Source organism: Pogona vitticeps, chromosome 1 (assembly GCF_051106095.1).
Source record: "Pogona vitticeps strain Pit_001003342236 chromosome 1, PviZW2.1, whole genome shotgun sequence".
Lineage (NCBI taxonomy): Eukaryota > Metazoa > Chordata > Lepidosauria > Squamata > Agamidae > Pogona > Pogona vitticeps.
In genome coordinates, this window is record NC_135783.1 from 213,044,337 (window position 1) to 213,058,114 (window position 13,778).

The 13,778-nt window shown below is 41.3% G+C and overlaps 1 long non-coding RNA gene across 1 annotated transcript in view; it reads left to right on the forward strand.

The window, feature by feature from the left end:
- The first annotated feature begins 3,480 nt into the window (after positions 1 to 3,480).
- LOC140702611 (uncharacterized) overlaps positions 3,481 to 13,778 on the forward strand; it is a 28,416-nt gene continuing 18,118 nt past the window's right edge. Inside the window, exons 1-2 of the long non-coding RNA XR_012081821.2 lie at positions 3,481 to 3,560; positions 6,363 to 6,580. This is a non-coding gene — a long non-coding RNA (uncharacterized LOC140702611). The remainder of the gene's footprint in view (positions 3,561 to 6,362; positions 6,581 to 13,778) is intronic.

Consider the following 13,778-nt stretch of genomic DNA (forward strand, 5'->3'; position numbering starts at 1 on the left):
ATACCATAGAATGATCAGTGGAAATGGACGCAATGAGACACATATTCTGCAACAAAATGTTCTGAGACTTAGGCAGTTGGCCTAAGGTCACACAGTGAGTTTCATGACTGAGAAGGGATCTGAATCCAGGACTCTTCTTGAGTCCTGGTCAACACTCTGATGACCAAAGAGCTCTTAAATATAAGATTCAGCAGTGTAGTGGGGAAGAAGGGAGAGCCACCACAGTACCCAACTGTAAGGTAAAGATAAAGATTCCCCTTGACATTTTAGTCAGCCGTGTTCGACTCTAGGGGATGGTGCTCATCCCTGTTTCCAGGCCATAGAGCCGGCATTTGTCCGAAGACAGTTTCCATGGTCACGTGGCCAGCGCGACTATACACGGAATGCTATTTACCTTCCCATCATGACGGTACCTATTTATCTACTCACATTTGCATGCACATTTATTAGGTACATTTTTAAAAATACATTCTTACATTCTTCTCTATTCTTCTCTCTGTCTCTCTCTCTCAGACACACACTAACACAGGCGCACACTCTACTCTGAAGGCCCGTTGTCTCTAAGGAAAGCTGGCCTTCTTTTTCATCTGGAATATGGGAGGCAAGGTATGCATTAGATGTCTGCTGCTGATTTCCCACAACTGGATAGTCAGCAGAATGATGTAGCAGTTCATGTGAGCATTAGAATGTTAAAGGTAGAACTTTAAGTGATAGCAAGGAGATCCAATTGTGAGAGACTGCACGCATGAGAAAATTTGCACAAACAGGTATTGGCTTCTTTTTGTTTTTGTTTGGTTTTAGTAATTTTCTGGTCATCTGCTGCATACCCAGGTGCCCAAACAAGTGTAGGATATAATATGTCTGATTGAGCAATGGATAGCCAGAATAATTGCACACACCAGACATGCAATTTAGGGTTTATACTACAGCAAGCTTATAGGACTCTGGCCAGTAATTGCAGGGGGTTCCAGTGCCTTACCACTCAGTGTCTAGTTTACTTTATTATGCTCAGCCCTTACTAGAGGAGGGAAGGACAATAAGACCATGTTTGATAGCAATGCAGGCTAAGCTTGCAGCTGCTCTCATTGCTGCCAACTTGCTTACCAAATTCACACTCAATGCACAGTTCAACTGGGGAGGTACCATTCTGAGCATGCTTAAGCAGTGTGTTTCCGCTCAGAGTCTTTAGAAAGGAGGAAGATGAATGCAAAGATGCTGGAGAGGAAACATGCTTTCTGACCAAGTGGTAGTGCTGTAAGAATGACATTTGAGGGTTCAAGGATCCAGGTTTAATATCATTCAGTTGATTTGGTAAGTAGTAGTGACAGCACAGTCATCTTACACAGAATGAGTTTCAGCTCGCTGGTGCTCATCCAGTCCATTACCACACCCCAATGTTTAAAAATAATATTCTAAGTGCTGTCTCTGTTTATTTGTGTGTCTCGCCACTCCTCTCATCAGAAAGACTGGCTCTCTTAGGAACTCAGGACTGAATCCGCAGCCCTGGAATGGAGCATTGTTTTGTACTGAATCAACCCTGGGTCCTCCTAGGTCAATCCGAAATTTTTGAGTAGGAATTTTTCTTATCCCTACCTGCAGTAACTAGACATGGAGACTGAAACCTTCTGTGTGCAACGCATGTGCACTGCCACAGAACAATGCTGTGTATCAATGCTGCTTGTGCACACCTCTCTCCTCAAGGGAAGGGAAGAGGAGACAGGAGTGGGTGGCTGCAGGTTCCTTATATTTGCAGTGTGGGCACATGCCACTGGATGGCCTGATCTGACTGGGAACATAGTGTACTGATGGGTGGGTGCAGATCAAGAGCAACTTCCTACAGTTTTCATAGCGGTCCCGCCATGTGCTGTTATTTGCCATGGATGGGAAGCCCCCACTGGCAATAACCAGTTCACTGAACCACACTTAGAGCAGAGCACTTGGTCCATGTTGCTACAAGGCTTTACCAGTTTTCACAGATATTGCAGTGTCCACTAGAAAGGTCAACATTCAGCAAAAACGTCTGTGGAAATAATATACAGACAGTGTCTCCCGAGCTCCCTCCCTCAGACAGACAACATTGTGAGCATTTTTCCTTACTAGTCAATAGGAATGTGTAAATAATTGCCTTTCCCCAGATTGGTGATTATGGTGGTGGTGATGATGATTTTGGCTTTAATTGTTCCTGATATTTTCCTCCAAAAAAACCCTGACTTTTGCCTGGCAAGGGATTACGAGCCTTTATTCTATTTGTCTTTAATTTTCCATGGAACAGGTCAGCTACTCAGATCCCCTCTCCCCCCACCATTGATAAATTGTATGGACTGTGTCTATTGTAAACAGAAGTGTTGGAATCGCAGTTTCACTGCACTTGTCTTTCATCCTTACCCTGCCAGAATAATGAGAACTAGGAGATAATGACTTAAAGGGTGTGTATGTGCTGGATTAAGTGGGACAGTAAATTAGGCATTTATCTCTCTCCACTGGACGCCTGTTTCCGGCCCCACTCTGGGTCTCAGCTGAGTTCTAGTTAAAAGTAAACTGCATCATATTTCACAAAGCCAGCCCTCGCCTCAACACAGAATTCAGCATACAAGTGAGGGCCTGTGTTACATTACCATATGGCCCAGGAGGATGTGGTTCTCTGGAAGGTCAGTGCTGAGGTGTATTAGCAAAGAAGAATGGGAATATGGCAGCGCCTAGCCACTGTGTATCTAGCCTAGGGATAAAATTAAGGTTTGGGTCCCTCTAGGCCTTTTTTGATTTTACTGTGGTTTAAATTCTGTGTACTTTGAGTACATGAGAAAAGAGAATGACAGTTTCCCCTGCTATACAGTAATTGTCCATGTAGTTCCTATTTATGCTGCAGCATTTAGTAAGATTGTGCCAGTCAGCAGTTAGCAGAAGCTCAGTGGTTAGTAGAAAGCTAGACACCTGCCTCTATACATACAAACTCACAAACTCTAATTGAGCTCCTATAAACCTGTGTTTTTATTTTTTTATATAAAATCTGAAACCAAATACCTGGGGCTATAGGAATGAAGGAAGAAAACAAATGTTTATGTGTTATCACTTCTGTGTGTGGCATTTGCAGAGATTCGTTCTGGGCACTGCATATCTTTTTCCAGCTTAGCTGCGTTACAGAGAGAGGAATCTGGTAAGCCCATGGCAAATGGTTCAGCCCAAGTTCAGGATCTGTGAAAAAAAAAAACCCCTCAAATTCACATTAATGGCTCTTTAAAACAGAAGTTGTCTCCATTTAGAAATCTGTTTGACTAAATGTCACCAAAATACCATATTTTAGTTTGTTCAGAAGGATTATACGTTTCATTTCAACATTTACTTTACCCGAGGCTTTCAAACATTGCGGGTTACGACTTTAAATAGAGAAACGTGTTTTCCTATAATGCTTTTCACCTGAAGTAAGCACTCTGGCATTGAGATGATTTCTCAAATGAACTTCACATGTTTTTATATACTTCTGAAGCATACTTTTGTATGTTCAGGGAATTAAGTGTTTCTCGGACCCAAATGACTGAAGAGATTAACATGGATGTTAGAAGGTAGGCTTGGCTCTGTTTCTGTTGAACAAGATGTTACTTTTAAGCCACGAGAGCTTGTCCAGGGACGAAGACATTTTCAAATCAACAGGGTCACAGTTTGAATAACATTAGGAACTGTGGTTCAGTGGTGGAGTGCCCTTGTAAAGTACCCTGGGAGAGAGAAAAAGAGATGCAGTCAGCGGTTTTGAAGAAAAAGGAATGAGCAACTGTCAGGTGGACACACAATTAGTTACAGAATTGAACTCAGAGAGTCTTATCAGTTGTTCTTTTTCACAGTGGGAGGAAGTAACAAGTGGGGTACCATAAGGCTCGGCCCTGGGCCCAGGGCTCTTCAACATTTTTATTAATGACTTTGATGAGGGGATGCAGGGAATTCTTATCAAATTTGTGGATAACACAAAACTGGGTGGAATAGCTAATACCCTGGAAGACATAATTGAAACCATGTACCACAGTATCTTAAAACTGGACATGAATGTTTTAGTGTGTATGTATTTTGCCTCATATGTCTGAAGAAGTGGACTTGTCCACTAAAGTTCACATTAAAATATAACAGTCTTTAAAGTGCCATATTTTTTTGTTTGCTATAATAAACATTTTCATCTAACAGTAAACCCTATGGCCTTTTTACTCGTCACCCAAATATTTTGATCTTGTACAACAAATGAGGGCATGCCGGATGTTAGCTCACCATGAGAAAGTGAGATTTTTTTTGGTTCGACCCTAAACAAAATTTGCACATTTGCAAGAACGTTTTGGTGCACATTTATAGATGTGCACATTTAAAACAATTTAAAACTAAGTGCTGCCTTGTTTCATGGACTATTAAGAGCAGAAGCACTGGATGGGTAAACTATGTCTTTCTGAGCATTCGGTCACCGTAGACATTGTTGCGTACTGAGCTGTGTCACTTCAGCATGCAACTGATAACATCTACAGTGACTGCATAACTTTGGGGCATTTACCTCCATCAGTTATGGCATTTGCAGAGCAATGTAATAGAAGCTGGCCCTTTTTGGTGCTAATTGTAGAAGCTACAATGAAAAGAAAAACACCTGTTGTTTGGGCCCTGCATTGCAAACAACAGCTTTCACAGGGGCTTCAGAATTTTTGGCAACCTGTCTCAACTGCAACTGAGATACTGGTGACATTTCTGTACATCCTTACTCTTAGTTTGTGCTGGGGAAATACATTCAGCCTACTGTGAGGAACACAGAGGCTGATATGCTGCACATGAATCATTTCAGAAGAAAGCATGTTTTCTCCATCAGCGTGCCTTCTAAACAATTGTGCCAGAGTTGTAATATAACGGTTTGGAGTTGACATTCATCCTCCCATAGGCTCCAGTTCATGAGGTATGATCTAAAACAGTTTATTATTTGTGCAACATTTCCTCTGTAACATTCTGCAGTCTAAATAACTTCTAATTTCACATGGCATTAGGAAGAGGTTGAAAAGACTTCAGCTTAACCAGCCAGAGCAATTCCCAGATACAATGGTTCTGGCAGATAACATTAATGCTCGTTCTAGTGTATTGATGTCAAGGAGTCTATAACAGGACTAAGAGGGGGAAAAAAGAGAAGGCATGAGGAAGAAAATCAATGCAAAAATGTATATGCTAAAGTGTGTGCTTGTTTCCCAATATGATAATAAGAGGAGTTGTTTTTTTTTTAAATGGTGCTTATGCAGGGAAAAAGTAAAATACGACACATAACAGTGACCTGAGTCCAAAATGCAAAATGGCTCAGGATGATCCCAAAACTGTACTTTTTAGAAATCTAAGGTAGAAATGCTGCCATCAACTGTTTTCGTATCTGATGTATTTATATACTGCCATCTTGTTGCTTAGCATAAGAAAATTTGAAACTTTACAGTCTATTTCCAAACTGGCAAGTAAAACTTCCGCAAGACTATTCTCAGGGGCACACATACACTCACCAAGCTAGCGCGCATGTCCCTCCCCCTGACAAGAATCATGGCGAGGCTTCTTTGCTTGCTAGCTAGGAACAGACTGGAAAGTACACATTTTCTTCTAGGCAACAGCATTTCAGCCTTTACAGTAGGTGCAATGACGTGGGGAAATAGATCGCATTATAGACTTCTCGTGGAACGGTCTCATGTGATCTATTTCTGAGCAATCACATGACATATAGGAGCATGGCACTCCTGCCAGACTCGGATCTCTATCCAAGCTGGACCTTTTTTGGTCCATCTGTAGGGTTTCCACTTTTGAGGGCTGGGCTGGAGTGATTCCCTAACAGAGGGGAGGGTTGCTTTAAAGGGAGATCAGTCCCTGTAAAGTGACCCTTTCTAGTGTGATCAGATGTGTTTTTCCTGCCATCAGATTGCACCCTCAGTCTCCCTCTGGGAAAATCTCCCTCCTTTGTCCTCAGTGGTATTGAGTCATTTATGACTGGTCACGCTGATCTGATTATTTTTCAGACCGCCAGTGACAGGCATTGCATTAGGATAGGGGCCGATACGGTAGGGTCATACACAGAAACAGGAAGCATTGGCAGCCCCAGGGAATGCAAGGATGTCCAACAGAGTTTGTACATTTTTTTTTAAAAAAAGGAAACTATGACCAACAAAAAAAAAGTGGTTGTGATGATCAAAATTCACAGGAAATATTTGTGCTTCATAAAATAGCAAGTTTTTATTGGAAAAAATGAAATTATATGATATTTGGTCAAGCCCCATCGATCACATGTGAAAAGATTTCAGGTCTATGCTTTCTTTTCCTAATCAAATGTCAGAGGGGGAAAAAAATCAGTTATCTGTCTCCAATCGTTGGCCCTCCAGATGTGTTGTACTACAACATCCATCATCACCAGCTGGCTTGAGCAATGAGGATTCTACTCTAGCACATCTGGAAGACTATGGCCTGGTACTTTATATAGTCTTGTCTATTGGAAACATCAAGGCTGCTGCTCACAGTTTGAATCATGAAGAGGAGGACATAGTGAATGATAATTATCTACCTATGTCAGATAAAGTAGGAAACTAGGACACAAAATAAGGTATGTTGATTCAGTATGGCTGTGCTATGTCACCAACACACTAGAACTAAACCTATAAGTAAAAAGGAATGGAATTTCTAGGGATGTACGAGGATCAGAACTTGTGCATCAGTTGGAATGCCAACCTCCAGGACGATATCGCAAGGGAAGGGACCTGGTCCAATTTTGCATTGATGGTGACTGGTACAGCTCAGAAGGCAAGGACACCTATTGCTATAAAATTTAAAAGGGGGTGGAAGTGAGAACTAATAAATCGTGCAGAGCAGGATGCATGGAGAAATACTTATGTGCTTTCAAGTTGAATCTGATTTATGACAACCTTTTTCCAGGTGTTTCTAGGGACAAAGTACTTAGAAGTGGCTTCCCATTCCCTTCTTCTAGGGGGGTGCCCTGGGACTGTGCAGCTTGACCCAAGCTGCACAGGCTGGCTTTCCTCCCAGGAAGGACAGCAGGGAATCAAACTGCTGGTCCATATGCTTTGACACACTGAGTTATCCAGCCAGCAAATGTGTAAATGAACAGAAAAAAATAAATGTCTCATAGTGCTTGTTATCTCCAGTTTAAAGACAGTATGAATAAACACAAAAAGGGGGTGGAGGGTTGAAATGATACTTTCCGCCTGTAAACTCAGTTTCACTATAATTATTTTTTCAGCAGCATCAGTACCAAATGTGAACCACAGGAAATACTACATTTCAAAGCTGACAGAACTAAAATTTGTGTTGTTACATGTTGTCTTGTGAGCTAGTGCTAGTTCCAGGTGGCATCAGTGCACCACATCTGAAATACATTAGAACTTGATAAATAGTATGAATTGTTTCCGTCTTCACAGGCTCAGCCATCACTAGCTTCCACATAGAATATGCTGGATTACAATGATGTTTCCAGTGCAATTCCTCTCATTCCATTTGTTTTCCAGAGTCTATGTATACATAAAGAATCCTTTTCTGGTTGATAAAGACAGTGCATGCATATTTCATATAGGCCATACGTTCACAAGAAGAATAGTTCCTGTCTTCTTCTAGATTTTCTGTATTGACTCCTTGCCTGTGTGCAGAGAGATTCATAAACTGCCTATTTGCCAAGATTTAAATGCCTAACCTTTCTGATGGCACGAGGGATTGAACTATGGTTCTTGAGAGAGGTTATTAAGCTACTGTGCCAGTTATGCTTAATTTTTGAGACTCAGAAGTAAAGTGTGCTCTGCAGCCAACATTCCTCTTTGCTCTGCTCAGCATATTTTTTTTAATGTCAACAATTAAGAATTGCCAGCAAGAAGTGCCACAATCAAAAGAAGTCTTCACGTCTGAACAAATTAATGAGGCGTTAATGAAGCCTGCTAAAAATTGGCTCCACATATTTCTTATTTCTTAGAAAAGAACTTTTTCATATTTAGTAAAAAAAAACACCTGCCAATGATGACCTTAAATGAAATTATCCAGATATTAATGGCATGTTGTAGAATCATAGCATAATTGAGTTGGAAGGGGCCTATAAGGCCATCAAGTCCAACCTCCTGCTCAGTGCAGGAATCCAACTCAAAGGGGATCTGACAGAGAGTTGTCCAGTTTTCTCTTGAATGCCTCCAGTGCTGAAATACTCACCACCTCCTGAGGTAATTGTTAAGAAGTTAAGACACTTTTCCTGACAGCCTAAATCTGGCTTCCTTTAGCTTTAGCCCATTGTTATGTGTCCTGCGCTCTGGGATGATCGAGAACAGATCCTGCCCCTCCTCTGCAGGGCTATTTCAAGTATTTGAAAAATGCTATCATATCTCCCCTCAGTCATATGTACGTAAGCATTAAATAAGCTAGCTTGTAGGTGATGCCATTTCTCATGTAGTTGGTAAGTAGGTCGGTAACTTAGTCAGTGGACATCTACTAAAGCATTACCTTCTATTAGTACGTATTTCTGCATGCATACATGTTCTTTCCATATGGTTCTGATCTATCAGGTAGAGATGTTCCACAACAGCAATGTATATTTCAGATATAAGTAAAAGAGTTTATATGATCCCAGCATAATCATGATCTTGATAGCATTCTGCTATTCATTCACTATCAAAGCTTGGGTATTTCCATATGCAGATTCTTCAGTTCACAGATGTACAAGATTCTGAAAATGTGTCATCATGTAGCAGTCCAAAATTTCTCACCTATTTTGGATGTGAAGCCCCTTCTATATTTTTTTCTCTCTACTGAAGCATTGTCAGTAAATGACCATATGGTAAGATCCACATTTCAAAATAATTTACACTATTTTGTATATGAGGACTCCAGCCCTGAGACTCTCACCATGCCTGTGTGGGACACAACCCTTTATTCATACCTGCAAACTCTGTTCCATGTTCGATGCAGGAGCCCTTCAAGATCAAGAATGACTAAGAGGGAAATGTACATTAGATATACAGGCCAACACTTTCCACTCTTCCTTTGCTAGAAGGAACGTTACTGCCTACCTAGGAGAACTGGCTGAGAAGCAAAATAAACAGGAACACAGAGTACACAACATAAGTCTACTTAGTCAAGCCAGCAGACTGCAGTTGTAAGGAAAGAGCAGGTTTTGAGAAACTGATGTTTATTTAAATGGTGTAACAGGATGGAAATTTAAAGATGGTTTATGAAGGTTGTCCAGATGTGCTGGATGGAATCTGCCAACTCATAGCCATGGCTTCCTTTATGAGTCAGTCCAACTCATACTTGGTCTTTCTCTTTGCCTTTAACTTTTCCTGCCAATATTATCTTTTCTAGCAACTTGTGTGCTCAAAGTATGACAGCCTCAATTTTGTAATTTTTCCTTCTAAATAGTTTTCAGGCTTGTTTTGATCTAGTATCCAGTCAACTGCTTTGCTCATAGTCCATGGTACCCATAATTCTCTCCAACACCACATTCCAAATTAATAATTTTTTTCTCCTCTCAACTTTCTTCAGTGTCCTGCTTTCACATCTATGCACAGTACTCAGGAATACCATAGTATGGATGTTGTTGCTCTCTAGTGACACATTCTTACTCACAATGATTTTTTTCTACTTCCTTCAAAGCTGCATTTTCAAGTCTTAGTCTTCTTCTGGTTTCTTGGCTATGATGATCAAACCAAGGTACTGTATAGAACATCTTTCATTATTTCAATTTCTTCATGGTCAAGTTATATAATTCTTCTGCAGTTATGATTTCTGTCTTCATAATATCCAACTGTAATCTGCCTATGCACTTTCTTCTCTAGCTTTCCTCAGTAATCTTTCCAAGTCACTGCTACTTTCTGCCAGTAGCATGGTATCACCTGCAATGATGTTTCTTCCTTCATTTTTCACTGGTCGTTTATCTGAAGTAGAAATGTGCAAACACAGTCCAATACAATTTGTATCCAAGTATATGGTGAAGCAATCAGGACTGGCCCACCACAGGAGCATTTGGGGGTGGCCTGAGACAATTTGTTCTTTGGTTTCTGCAAGTCGTTTATATTTCTGAATTGAGTTACGGGGAATATATATATAAATGTAATGGGGACTCAGTACAGCTACTTACACTGTAGCAAGAAAGCAAGGAAATTCTAGAATGGGGCTAGTCTAACAACTAATTAGCATTTTCTCTTGGTTGTGCCTCAATGTAGAATGGCTACAGGGTTGTGTGTGGATGAGAAATAAACGAGTCCAGTGAGGTCAATTTGAGCCCTCCTGAGGGCTCAGTGATTGTAGTTTCCAGGAGAGGGTTTGGATTTGATTGGAGCTTCAGCTGTCAATCTCCTTTCATTTTGGTGCTCTCTTTCTTTGCTATGGCAGCTGTCATCAAGTTTTTTTTTCTAATTCAGGTGTCAACACTTAACGCTCCTCCCTCTCCCCCAAAGCAAATCTAGGTGATTTGTGGGGTGCCCTAACTGACGAGGGCAAATGGGGCTTCTTGAACTGCCCTGTGTCTGCTTTGGTAATGTACAAATTACCTCCTTCACATCCTTTGGACATGGGGGCAGGGCTTCATTTTCATCAGGGCCAAGGTACACAGAGATGGAAGATTTAACCCTTCCCAGCTGCAGTCTCAAAAAAAAAAAACATATGCTGCCACGAGCATTAGCATCATCCTCATCACCCATCGCACATCATGTTCACCAGTAGAATTGGTGAGGTTGAGTAGATGTGGAAATGGTTGCAGAGGTAAGGCTGTGATGGTGGCAGTCTCACAAGAGTGCAGCTTCCATTGACTTAGAATCGTAGAATAATGAAGTTGGAATGGGGTTATATATATGGCCATCAAGTCGAACCCCCTGCTCGATGCAGGAATCCAAATGAAAGGGTATCTGCCAGGTGGTTATTTAGGTTTCTCTTGAATACCTCCAGTGTTGGAGCACCCACCACCTCTCGAGATAATTGATTCCATTGCTGTACTGCTCTAACAGTAAGGAGTTTTTTCCTGATATTCAACCGAACATGAGCCCATTGTTGCCTGTCCTACACTCTGGGATGATCTGGAGCCCTCAGGCCAAGGATGGACTGTACACTTCAAAGACAAACTGTCTGGATATTTCCTTTTTCACTTACATAGTGGGTTTCAGAAGGCACCATTCAAAGGCACTTTATCCTGCTTGTCAAATCCTTACTATCCCAATGTCTCAGACAAAATATAGCCTTGTGAGCCAAGGTACAGATGAGTGGGTACACAAATGGGTGGGTGGCAGGCCTCTTCTGGGAACAGCAGATGTAATTTTACAAAGGCACAGAGCATTTCATCCTTCAAATGGTATTCACTTTGAATATCCAAAAAGGCAAATGCAAAAATATTTGAGTTGTCAAAAGCAACCTGGGTGTTATGTTAGCAGAAGTGTTTTCTTTTTATGAGAATCCTCCCTGGAGCTTTTCAGTCCTTTATATTTTGGTGTGCAGTCATGTTATCCTTCAGATACATGTCAAGGGTACTTGACTTCAATGGGAGTTTTATATGTACAAGAAAGAGACAGATAGGCCCATTAGAATACCAAATCAATGTAATGCTAATCAATGCTATTCTGCTTTTCCAGCCAAATGGCCTTTATATAGAGCTTGGAAAAGTTAGCAATAGCCATGTTGGCTGGGGGAGTCATAGTACCAAAAAAAGGGAACTTCACCAAGCTCTGTTTTAATGCAGTTATTTCCCCAGGATATAATAAAAATATAATAAAATACACATCATTCTTTGGAGGCAGATTTTAATGTCAATGATGTGTGTGTGTGTGTGTGTGTGTGTGTGTGTGTGTGTGTGTGTGTGTGTGTGTGTAAGGGGGTATGTATTTTATTGAATAACATTTTTGTCATTAATTTCTCCATAGGCAGGATCTATTGCTTTATAATTAATCATTTTGCCTTTGACCTTTTAGTTTTCTACTCCTTAACAAGCTAAGGTTGCGAAGAAGTTTTAGCATTGTCTCACTTTCAGTTGGGAGTGCTTGTCTTGACCCAGCGAGATAGCAACAGTCACAAATTCTCCAAACCCTGCATGAGATCATGTCTGCCTCAGGACATCAAGTGCACTTTTTGGTGTGTGTGTGTTATTATGATTTGCACACACCCACACAAACCTGTGAGCAAAACTGGCTTATTTTCCCTCCGTGAAGCTAAGCACACCGATACACAGCAAATACAAAAAGAGAGGCTGATTGACCAGAAGGATGCAAACAAGCCATCCATTTTGACTTCCTCATGCAACAAAGAAGCAGTTTTAAATTTTGAGCATTTACAGAGAACAAAAGCCCGTGTCTCAAAAATATATTAAAATATCTCCAAGACTGACCAATTGACTAATTAAGATTAAGATGTTCTCTTATAGTAAATCTTTTGTGTTGTTTTATTTGCCAGGTGAGAAGGAAATGAATTAGGACTTACATCCCTAGCAGCAACTTGGGCTCCACTCCCTTGTATGCTGGGCCCTAAACTTGAAACCCAGTCTTGGTCACCCGAAAAGATACCATCTTGAGCAAGAGGGGGATAGTGGCAATAATCTTGGTAACAATAATAGTGGTAATAATAATTGGCCTCTTGCCCAGACTGCGTTTGCTTAGTGAGATTTGTAGCACGCTGACCTCGTGGTCTGTGCAGCCAGGAGAGAGCAGAGAGGTCCAGAGCGGAAGGCGTCGCTGTGTCCGGATCAAAGGCTTAATTGTCTGCTTCCTTGAAATCTGAGTTATTGGCAGCTGCCATTACGGCATCCTGTATGCTGTCACACGGCACAACCAACCCCATACACTAATTGCAGTGGCCTTTTCATCAAAAGTAAGATCATCCTGTTAACCTCCACGAGCTGTCTCTCCATTAGTACGGGCGGTAAGCTAGCTCGATCAGCTAGGCTACTTGGGCATGATTGGGCTGTCATATTGTTATGATTTGTTCAACTTGAGAGCATTTAGCAGATAACCCCTTCACACCTCTCTTTGTACCTGAATCCTATAACCTGCCTGCCCCTATCATTTAAGAGGGGACGGTAGCTCTTCAAAGTTCAGCAAGGCACAATTGCAGGCAGGCAACTGGTCTCTGACGAGAGATCAATACTGTCCTTCCAAATGCGGGAGTCAAGCTGCTGGGTCTGTCAGAGGGATGTGTGCTGTAATTGGATCATGGATGCGGGCGAGTCATCTGAGTCTCCCTTCAGCACTGTCACAGCTGTCAGATGTCATCCCTTTGTACAGCTGTCACTGCGGGAGGGTTGTGGCTCTTTCCTCCTCCTCCTCCTCCTCCCCCCTCCTTGTTCTAACCCAATGCAAATGTCCACTTAGCAGATGAATATTGAAGATATTAGACACTTCTTTATGCCTTTATGCAAAATAAAGATCTGTGTCATCTGTGAATTTCATGGAAATAAGTTGCAATTTATTCACTGTGAGAAAAGGGAAGTGAAGCCTGTAAATATGAGAAATTATTTGGTTCAGGGCTATTAAAAAAAAAAAAGAGAGAGAATATTTTACAGAATAAACAAAATACAGAAATTCCCCACCCGCCCACCACTCTGATAGGAAGAGCAAGGAACAAATCAGTATTTTCATGAAATGTTTGAAGATTCACGTTTGTTTTAGAAAAGCAACTGAAGAATCTCTCCCCCCCCTCTCCTATGCTCTTCCCTGCCCCTCCAACATACCTCTGGTGTTACGGAGCTGAGGAATAAAGATAGACAAAAACCTTTTGATGCCTCACAAAGTTGTGTATTATATGGAAACAAGGTACATTTAGTGACTGTGTAA